Raw genomic sequence first — 9519 nt, forward strand, 5'->3', positions numbered from 1 at the left:
CGAACCTCGGGTTTTGACCAAGCGGGCCCGGGGTCGATTTTTGGAATTTTGGGAAGAAAGCTTAGAAAACTATATTTAGGCATTGGGTTTGATTTGTTTAGCTTATATTAATGTTGTAAAGTCGTTATTTCATAGATTTGATTGAGTTGGAGCCGAATTCGAGAGGGAAAGCGGTCGTTGTGGATTGATTTAGCCGTGGAAGTTGAGGTAAGTGTTTGGCCTAACTTTGGCTTGAGGGAATAGCAGTTGAGTCTTGTTTACTATTTGCTAATTGTCGAGTACGGTGTATAGGCATGGTGACGAGTATCTATACACTGGTGTCTAGCATGACCGTGAGTCCTTATATTGTGCTTAATCTGATTTTGTTGTGATTCTTCCATGCTTATTTGATGATTTCTATATAATATAAAGAGCATGATAAAGAAATTATGATTATTAGACTCCGTGGAGCATTGACTTGAGTTGTGTTGCGAATTGTGAAGGTATATGATATGAAATGATTCTTTGGAGCTATGGCTCAAATGATAAAGTGAGTTATAGAGTAAGAAACGAAAGCAAAAGAAAGAGATATTGGTTATTCCCTTGCCGGGACGTTTTATTGATTTGATGATTTTCTCCCTTGCCGGGATATTGAGTTATTGACTTTGCTCCCTTGCCGGGATTTAGTGTGTTATTGTATTCCCTTGCCGGAATTTCTTTCACTAATTGTTTACTCCCTTGCCCCTTATTTACGACTGTTGCCTGGGTGAGGATTAATAATATAAATATATGGATCGGGTTGCGCGCCGCAACAATGATAAATGATATATATGTGGTTTGGGTTGCACGCCGCAACAATAATAAATGATATGGATCAGGTTGCACGCCGCAACAGTGATGATTGTGGACCGGATTGCACGTTGCAACAACACTATATAGTTATGGATCGGGTTGCACGCCGCAACAGTGGTGATTGAGGATCGGGTTGCGCGCCGCAACAAATTATATCTTAAGTGTGTTTATTCCGGATTTAGGTTTCTGTTGGCTGTTATAACCTTAGAATTTAGACTCCTTGTTTATAATTGTTGCCTCCCCACAGCATGCTCCCCCTCCCTTATAAACTGCTTATTTCCTGTTTATTTTTCTGCAATATATTTCGTAACTGCACAGGTTTATCTGGTAGTCTGGTCTAGCCTCGTCACTACTTCGTCGAGGTTAGGTTACGCACTTACCAGCACGTGGGGTCGGTTGTGCCGATGCTACACTCTGTGCATCTTTTTGCACAGATCACAGCGCCGGAGCAGCAGCTTTTGGACAGCAGTAGAGGATTCGGGAGCTGACTTCAGTCCAGGGACATTCGAGGTAGCCTTGCTGACGTCCGCATGCCCGGAGTCCCTTTTCTATTTTATTCAGTTTGTTATCATTTGTACCGAATCAGACAGTTTTATGTTTTATTCGAACCTTGTATTTAGTATTCTCTAGACGTTCGTGAGTATTGTGACACCAGTCTTGGGTAGAAGATTTTGTTAAACTTCCACATTTCTTTCAGTTAAATATATTTGAGACTTCCGCTTTATTATTGAATGCTTCATTGTTTCTAATATTGTCGATGTTGGCTAAAAGAGGTAATTGATAATTGGCTTGCCTAGCTCCTATTAGTAGGCGCCATCACGACTCCCGAGGGTGGGAAGTCCGGGTCGTGACAAACCTATCTATAGTTAGTATTGCATTGTTAGAGAATTTTTTAAATCTGGCACTACTAGAAATCCGGTAATTAGCGACCAAAAAAAACCGACCAACTTTGATCGGTTATGGTCAATTACCGACCAAAATGCGATCAAATACGCTTGGACGGTATTTTGGTGGTCGCTTTAGTATACCGACCAAAGTTGGTCGGAAATTACCGACCAACGTTGGTCGGTAAATTAAATTCAAAAAAAAATATTGCACAAAAAAAAAAACCGACCAAAGTTGGTCGGTATTTTAATTATGTAATCAAAAGATTCACCGTCTGGGAGTCGAACCGGTGTTTACTGTGGCAGGATATTATTCTACCACTAGACATTGGTCGGTTTTTTAAAATGACGGGCCGAATTTACCGACCAAAGTTGGTCAGTTTTTTTAGTATTAATTTTTATTTATTTTAATTGCAAAAACTGACCAATGTTGGTCGGTTTCTTGAAAATAAATTTCGCAGGACTCAAAAAAATTGTTTCCCGCATTTTTGCGCCAAAGAAAATCGACCAAAGTTGGTCGGTTTCGTAAAAATAAAAATAAAAGTTAAAATATTTTGAAAAACCAACCATTGGTCGGTTTTTGGCTGATTTGTTTACCGCCCAAAGTTAGTCGATTTTTTTTGGTTGGTTTTTGCCGAATTTCTAGTAGTGTAGTTTTGAATTTCAAAACCAATCCAAATCTAAAATCTAAACATGGCAAGATAAATCTAGATATGACAAGATATTCACAATTGCAAGTGGACATCCACCTCTGCAAGTGAATTTATAACGAACATAACTTTAATTTCGCTTGTTTTGTTTTTGGAGAATTATTGCTCTGAGTTTGAAAAAGAAAAAACAAAAGAGAAAATGGCTCTGGATCTCTTACTAGAGTTAACAACTTCTTTTTTCCATTTGTGGTGATTTTGTTCCTCAACTTATCTTGAATTTTTCATCTCGATTTTGATCATTTTTCTTCCTTGTAGAAAAATACCCTCTTATATATTCTATGCTCTTTCTCTACTCATAATTTTGTCTCTATTCTTCCTGAAATTCCTTCTCTACATTTTTTCTTCGTGAAAATTTTTATCAACTGCTTCAATTTTGATGAATTTGTCACACACTCTCCATTTCTCTTCTTTTGTAACACACTTTGTACTTTTCTTCCCAAAGTTTCGGGAAGCGCTCCTTTCACATAGGAGTGAAATCCTTGTCCTCAAAGAAAAGATAAAAGAAAATACAATTTTCTCCACACAAAAAAAGGTGTCATTACAAAAAGAAAATATTTGGCATAATAATCTCCTCTTAGCATTTCTTCTCACATTAATTAACAGGGTGTTTGGATTGGCTTTTAAGTTGGCCAAATAAGCTTTTAAACTCTTTTTAGTTTTTTTCGGTGTTTGGCAAAGTAAAAAAGTGCTTAAAACAAGCTAAAAGCAATAAGTTGGGCACCCAACTTACTGCTTTTTGACTTAAAAGCTATTTCTGCTGAAAAGCCACTTTTTTTAAGCCAATCCAAACGGGCTCTAAGTCGGGTCTGTTATAAAATAATAAAGAAGAAAAAGAGTATTATAGAGAAAAATAGAGAGAGAAAATTCTTATTGATTTGGGATAAATTACAATGGAATAGAACCCCTCCATTTATAGGGGAAAAGTGACTTAGCCACAAAGTAATAAACCCTAAAATCTCTCTAAAATGTAGACATTCACCTTAAATACAATTCTATTTATAACACTCCCCCTCGAATGTCTATTCAACAGATAATGTGCCTCATTAAAACTTTAACTAAAATAAAATCCAGTGGAAAAAAAATTCTAGAGAAGGAAAAAGAGTACACATGTTTAGAAATACGCCTTTTGGTTTTTTCGTTACAAACCTTACAAGGAAAAGCCAGTGGGACAGAATCCTGTAAGAAAAAAGAATACAACACGTATTAACTCCCCCTAATGAGAGCATCAATTCACATCTTTAAGCCTTCACATTCCAATCTTGTGCACCATCTTCAAAAGATTGTTGATAGAGATTTGATAAATAAATCAGCCATATTAACTTGAATGAATATGTTGCGCCTTGAAATTATCATTCTTGATAGATATATAATGTCTTCGTATAATATCGTGGAATGGCCTTTACAATATCTCCATAGAGATTCTCGCTATCATATTATCATGCTTATAGTTATACCAAGATACATATGTGCACAAATTAGACTTAGGATAAGGTACTTCAGGACCAAGAATTGTATATGCTTTAAGAGATCTAAATCCTTCTGGGATCGTCATATAAGTTAAGTCATATAAGCCATATAAATAGACATTAGATGCATATCAAGTTTTCATGTCATGCTAGACATATAAGATAGATAAAAGTGATTGCACACACCATTGACTTTATACTTTCGAGTGTTTGAACTATATATATATATATATATATATATATATATATATATATATATATATATATATATATATATATATATATATATATATATATTATAGCGCTATCATAGATTTCGTCGACGAACATTTTATATTGGTTCTAACCTCCCTTTTTCATAAAAACATAATATAGAGATTTCCTCATTCATATATTCAAGTATCTGAATCTCTCCTGAGATTTTATGAAGTATTATGTCATGTGATCATCTAGATCACTTGCCTCCTTATTATGATCATTTTGATCATTTGCTCATCTTCTATATCAAGAATTTTATTTGAAACCGATTTTTCTATATGCTTTATGCGTATCATAGACTTTGTCCTTCTAGGACTTATTCTAATATGAGCATTTGCAATGAGAGTATAGGTAATTTCTTTGGGTCAGCAAATACGTCTGCATGCTTTGCATATATTGCAAATGAATTATGTTTTTATGAACTTCAAGTTCATATTATCTTATTCGAGGATCTAGATGTACAAATGACAATTCATTCCACATAACTTTTTCTCAACTGTTTATTCTGTCACCCCCTCATGTTAGAAAAACTAACTTGCTTCCTCAATTTTAAAAACCCACCTTTGTGCGTTATGGTGTTAATCAAAATATGCATTGTACTTCAATAATAATAAGATACTATTTGGTTCTTGATCCTGAACCACTTGTAAAGATAGAATGTAATATACTTTCGTATATAACTTATATCAAAATGATCTCATAAGCAATAGTTTAACTATTAAGTGGAGGCACTCAATAAATTATTTGCTAAACCAACTGTGATATAAACCAACTTATCAAGATGAACTTCTTGAATTGAAAAGTTGGAAATTATGCTCTAAATTAAATTATTGAGCAACTTACCTCGCAAATACCAGGTTACAGGTTAATAATAATAGTACATGTAACCATCTCATACTTGCAGCTTATGTGGTATACATGGCAGATGAATGAGCCCATATTCACCTTTGATATTTTCCAGCATTCATGTGATTCAATCCCAATTTTAGTTGGTTTAATTAATGAGAAAAAGCAACATAAGAAAATTCGTAAAGAACTTTCTAGTTCTTTAATATTTATCCACGTGAATTCTCTTTTATTTTTGCACATCATACTTAAATTGATATGGCTAAATAAGTTATGCCAACTGGATAAATTATCAATATTGATAAACTTCAGGTTAACACCATGACATGTGCAATTATCAATAAACTCCAAGTTTATTATGATATAGATTTTTATATCAATAAACTTCTACTTTATTGTTGCATACTTTTATTTGTATAGTACAAACTAGAGAATAAACAGGTAGATTCACATACATATCACCCCGCTACAAGTTGTAGTAATAGAAGATTTTAAATTTTTTTCTTTATTTATAGTCTCAATATAACCAACCGCTTTTTCGAATACTTTAGAAACTAAATAAGTTTCTTTGAGACTTTCTACGACACAATACCTTATTGATAATCAATTTATTTCTCAAAAATAGTATACTTGGCTCTTTCAGACTTTCAATTAATTTTGTACTGCCTTATATTCATCAGTATCCATATGGTGAATATCTCTCTCAAAGAGAAAGTTATATCATTATGGTCATGATCAAAATTATATGCAAGATTTGTTTCTTGCATTACTGTTGTCCATTAATAATCACATTTCCAAAATATTTTGCCGTACAATAGGTACGTGACCAATGATCATTCATGCCATAATAATGATACTATTTTCTTATTTCCTCTCAAACCTCTTTCTAGAGGTGAGTGTGGCATATTCACTACCACTAGCACGTTCATATTCTTCCAAGAATGAATATGTATTCATAAATCACATGTTGTCACATTCACATCGTGAATGGACCATAATCATCTATATGTGCTTTACAAAATTTCATGTCAAATCGATGACGAATATTAATTTCACAGAGTGAAGGATTATTTTGAGAATCCTTATTATTCCCATTACCACAATGAGTGAATCAGTCTTCCTTATAGCTCTTTCCTCCCTTTGCTTTGGTTGCCGATTATAATTTCGTCTATTGCCACGTCCACATCCATCGATACCTTCACGGTAATAATTTTCTCTTCTTTCAGACTTATTGCATATTACTACCATATTCTCTTAAGGGAACTAGAATGAAGCAAATCCAATGGGATGGGTTTCAACTTCTTGTGCTCATAATTATACATGAATTTGATCATGGCAAGACATAAAAATTTTACCACTTCGGTTGGTTATAATTTCTTACAAACTCTATTAGAGTTATAATCAAAATTTATTGGCTTTGCTTGTATTTAAAATTAAATTATAGAATTTCAAGAATTTAAAAGAGAAAAATAAGGTAAAATACTTACCTTAAATCCAAAATTTATTCATGAAGGAAGTTCATGGATCAGATGACAATAATTATGCTCAAATATTGTACAAGTTGAGCACCATGCACGTATCCCAAAGCCTGGTGACCAAAGCAGATGCCTAGTATAGGAATACCAATACATTCACGTAAGAGCCTCACACAAATTCCTATATCTTCTCTGCACGGATGGTTTAATTTCTTTAGACAACTAATTGATAGTATATCTACAAATTAAAACAACCGCCTCTGCTCAGTTGGTTAGAGTCTCGTGCTGATAACATGTTGTAAAACAATAAGAGAAGAAGAAGAGTATTACAGAGAAAAGTAGAGAGAGAAAGAGAGAGAGAGAGAGAGAGAGAGAGAGAGAGAGATAGAGAGAGAGAGAGAGAGATAATTCTTATTGATTTGGGATGAATTACATTAGAATAGAACCCCTCTATTTATAAGGGAAAAGTGACTTAGTGATAGTAGCTTATATTATACGATGTAGATGCTATTTATGCTCTAAGTTAACCGTACTTTATTGATGTTTTAAGTGCTAAATGATAACAAAATGCTCTAATTGAGGTTTTTATGCTTTGCAGGAACTACTCCGAGTTAGGAGGAGAATATAAAGTGTTTTGGGGTCAAATATGTAGATACAAGGACAATCGAGAAGAGCCCGGAGGAAAACGAGCAAGAAAAGGTGAAGAAAAATTGGGCAACAGCCCACCGCGACCCGCGGTGGGACTGCGGTGAAAGAAGGCGAAAAACAGAATGTTTGCAAACCACAACGGTAGATCTGGAAGAAGCCAAGAAGTTTGAGGGTCAAAGTGTAAATCGTGGAAAACTTATCCTAACCCTATATAAACTCAACAAACTCGCCCAAGTCAAGGTTAAGCTGGTTTTTAGACTAAATTAGAGGCAAGAACAAGTGTGAGAAGATCAAGACACCATTAGAGTGTTTCAATCTTCTTCTTGTTATCATTATTTGCGAATTATGAATGATTTTATGGTTTTATCTTCTTTTCCTATGAGTAGCTAAACACTTAATCTAGGGTTGATGGAACCAATTGTTAGATGAATTTTTGACTCAATTTTGTTATAATCAATCCGGGTTTGTTATATGACTGTTCAACTTTGTTTTGTATGGTGATTAATTGAATGGGCCCTTGATTAATCGTTCTAATTGCCTTGTGTTGTTTGAGAAAGAATACTAGGTTAGATTGTTGTTGAACAACACCACTTTTGGGTAATTGAAGAGATTCATTACTTGAATTTAAAAGTGGGGTTAGAGATAACGAAACTTTGGTGGGATAACCAGAGCTGCACAAATTATCAGCTAGAGTAGTTCGAGAGAAGGCTCTAGTAAATTATCGTAGTTGATCGAGAGATAATTGCGATAGCCCATAGCTCATAATCCTCATAGAGTATCACGGCGAGATTATAGCAAAAGAGTTAAAAATTAAGCTTGAAATTGAGGACAATACCCTAGATCTTTTTACCATTGAATTATCTTTTAATTATTATATTGTTAGTTTTAATATCCTTTTACATTAGTTAAACAAATCTCCCTGTTTATTGATAAAAATCTTGCATCTGAAAATTGGTTGAACTTGTATTAGCATCACTAATAGTTGTAATAGATAGGTTAGTTCCCTGAGGATTCAACTCCGGACTTGAAAAACCGGATTATATTTGCAACGACCGATTTGTCTTTATTAGGGTATAGTTGGGCGTGATCACTTAGCCACAAAATAACAAACCCTAAAATCTCTCTAAATATAGATATTCACCTTAAATACAATTCTATTTATAATGGGGTCTAATTTTTCTTTCTCTTTTTTTTTTCATTGACAACAAAACTATCAAAAACTTTTATGTCATATTTTAGAGAGTTACTATATTTGAACCTCTTACATTGTTTTGTTTCATCAAAAAAGCCGTCTTAGCTCAGCGGTAGAGCGCGTGGCTTTTAACCACGTGGTCGTGGGTTCGATCCCCACAGACGGCGTTTATCAGCTTTAAATAAAATCTTCTTTTACCAACAAGGGTTGGGGTGGAGTGGTAAGTACTCCTCATCCTTAACCAGAGAGGTATGTGGGACTTCCCGGCGCGAATCTGGATTTATCGGGCCCCAATGTGGGTACCGAATACCGGGTGGGAAATTATAAAAAAAAAATTGTTTTGTTTCTGAGATAGGACAGACTCACTCGTCTATAGGCCAACAATTTAGCCTTTTTTAGGTGCTATAGATATTTTCTTGGCTTATTGCCTAAAGGGAAAAAAAAAAAAAAACTAGTGTCCAACGAAAGTGGCCAACCACTAGAAAAACTACAATATCAAAGGAAGTCAACTTTTCCAAAGGTGCCTCATAAATCAAACAATGGTGGGTCTTTTAAAATCCTCTTCTTAAAGACAAATTCCACTTTTAATAAAGAATACAAATATTTTCTTGAGGAAAGAAACTATTGCAATATCTTTTACACCTATTATTAAATATGGTATGGACACATATATACCTCATCCGTCCCACACACAAAAACAAAATTCCCTTTATTTTCTTTTTAAGTTCTCCTACAATATCTATAGGTTTTTCCTATTACAGATGAGGGGAGAATAGGAATGGAGAAAGGGGAGAGTTAAAATCAAACTCACAAGTGGGAGACTCTCAATACTATATTAGCTAATAAATTTTGGCTGTTATTTGTATTTTAGTAACACAAAATTTTAGATCCACTCTTACTCTTCTCACTACAATTTTGTCCTACAATTTTTCCCTAACACAAAAGTTAAAATATGACATTCTATGCATATATTTAAACAACTTATATTATCCAAGAATATGATGAGATAGATGAGATTCCGATCCCCTCTTAATCAGACGTCGCGTGCTTGAATCTTGTTTTGTCAGCTCAATGAGTACCGATTACCTAATACCATATGGTTATACAAGTAAATATAACTTAAATTTTTAACTTTCCTTTTAAGAATATTACCAATTATAATTGAAAGATGCAAGTAAAATGGAGTGAGTACGTAAAGCCAATCCTATA

At 34.1% G+C, this 9519-nt stretch overlaps 1 non-coding gene across 1 annotated transcript; it reads left to right on the forward strand.

The window, feature by feature from the left end:
- On the forward strand, positions 8406–8477 carry TRNAK-UUU. The gene has a single exon. It is a non-coding gene; the product is annotated as a tRNA-Lys (tRNA).

The sequence above is a fragment of the Nicotiana attenuata genome, chromosome 1, assembly GCF_001879085.1.
Source record: "Nicotiana attenuata strain UT chromosome 1, NIATTr2, whole genome shotgun sequence".
NCBI classification, from domain to species: Eukaryota; Viridiplantae; Streptophyta; class Magnoliopsida; order Solanales; family Solanaceae; genus Nicotiana; species Nicotiana attenuata.